Below are 2,255 nucleotides of genomic sequence, written 5' to 3' on the forward strand. Positions count from 1 at the left end.
TGATTTGATAGGAAATAATTTGCAAAAGTTAAGTCATGACATATCTATGGTTCAGAATTAGGATAAAACACTTACCTGTGCGAGATTGATACACTTTGAGTGGATTTCTTCTATTTTTGTCGAACCCAGTGTTTCCTCTAAATGGTCATTTAGAAACGAAATGCTAACATCCAAAATCTCATTTATGGTTATGGGGGATTCCATCAGCAGACTCTCCTTCCCTGGTAGACGCATTGTTTGTCACTCAAAAAAGCATATGCTGCTCTAATCGGTTGGAATATTTGTCTCTTTGCTAAAGCATGTTTGCATTTTAGTGGAGAAAACACCGAGACTTTTTCAAGTCTCACAAGTTATCCAGAACTACGTAGGTCTGAGTTCCTCATTGGAGGATACGTAGGAGCAAGAGCCTCGCTTTTGTCGACCACACCGCTTTTTGTTACCATGACTCAAAAGCTGGTAGCTTGTGGAGACACCTTACGATTATCCGCGCCTCGTCATTCAGTGACCCCAAGTGTGATTGATGAGCAGAGGCCAATGTGGTCATCTGCGCCCTTTCCGGAGATGTCAGCATCTTCTAGTGGAGACTTTTTCGAGTCTCACAAGTTATCTAGAACTACGTAGGTCTGAGTTCCTCAATGGAGGATACATAGGAGCAAGAGCCTTGCTTTAAGATCTGTCATATTGACCCTGAGGTCATGTGACATGCGGAGACAAAATTTGGTCATTCCGCACCCCTTTGCCATTCAGACACAGTCGTGTCCGATGGCGCGCAGAGACAAAATTTGGTCATTCTGCACCCTTTGTCATCCAGAGGCGGCAGGCCCGATGACACGCGGAGACAAAATTTGGTCATTCGCACCCCTTTGCCATTCAGACACAGTCGTGTTCGATGGTACGCAGAGACAAAATTTGGTCATTCTGCGCCCTTTGTCATCCAGAGGCGGTGGGCCCGATGACACGCGGAGCCAAAATTTGGTCATTCCGCACCCCTTTGCCATTCAGACACAGTCGTGTCTGATGGCACGCAGAGACAAAATTTGGTCATTCTGCACCCTTTGTCATCCAGAGGCGGCGGGCTCGATGACACGCGGAGACAAAATTTGGTCATTCCGCACCCCTTTGCCATTCAGACACAGTCGTGTCCGATGGCACGCAGAGACAAAATTTGGTCATTCTGCACCCTTTGTCATCCAGAGGCGGCGGGCCCGATGACACGCGGAGACAAAATTTGGTCATTCCGCCCCCCTTTGCCATTCAGACACAGTCGTGTCCGATGGCACGCAGAGACAAAATTTGGTCATTCTGCACCCTTTGTCATCCAGAGGCGGCGGGCCCGATGACACGCGGAGACAAAATTTGGTCATTCCGCACCCCTTTGCCATTCAGACACAGTCGTGTCCGATGGCGCGCAGAGACAAAATTTGGTCATTCTGCACCCTTTGTCATCCAGAGGCGGCGGGCCCGGTGACACGCGGAGATACCTTACGGTTATCCGCACCCTTTTGTCATCCAGAGGCGGCGGGCCCTATGACACGCAGAGACAAAACTTGGTCATTCTGCACCCTTGTGTCATCCAGAGGCGGCGGGCCCGATGACACGCGGAGATACCTTACGGTTATCCGCACCCTTTTGTCATCCAGAGGCGGCGGGCCCGATGACAAGCAGCGGCCAATGTGGTCATTCTGCACCCTTCGTCAATCGCGGCCGACAAGCCCGTTGACACGCGGAGATTTACATCATCTTCCGCACTTACAAGATCTGTCATACTGACTTTTGAGTCATGCTGACGGGCGGAATTACCCGAGTGGTTATCCGCATAAACATTCTTTTGCTATCTGTAAGACAGAACGCTTGATAGCATGCAGAGACTGACATAGTCTTCCGCACCTTTTGTTCCTCCGGGAACAACAAGTCATTTGCATGCGGAAATTTTATGGTCACCCGCGACTCTCGTCAACCGAGAGGAACGAAATTAGTGTCATACCCTAATTTCGTCCGGGGAACTTTGCTTGATGACATGCGACTTTTCTTTGGTCCTTGTGAGGTGCTTGGCACCCATCATTAGGCAATTTGTGAAATTCCGGGAACAACAAGTCATTTGCATGCGGAAATTTTATGGTCACCCGCGACTCTCGTCAACCGAGAGGAACGAAATTAGTGTCTTATCTTTACTTTCCTTTTATTTCCAATAAAAGACAAGTAAAGAGGGGCAACTGTCATACCCTAATTTCGTCCGGGGACCTTTGCTTGATGAC

This window comes from Glycine soja, chromosome 4 (genome assembly GCF_004193775.1).
Source record: "Glycine soja cultivar W05 chromosome 4, ASM419377v2, whole genome shotgun sequence".
Lineage (NCBI taxonomy): Eukaryota > Viridiplantae > Streptophyta > Magnoliopsida > Fabales > Fabaceae > Glycine > Glycine soja.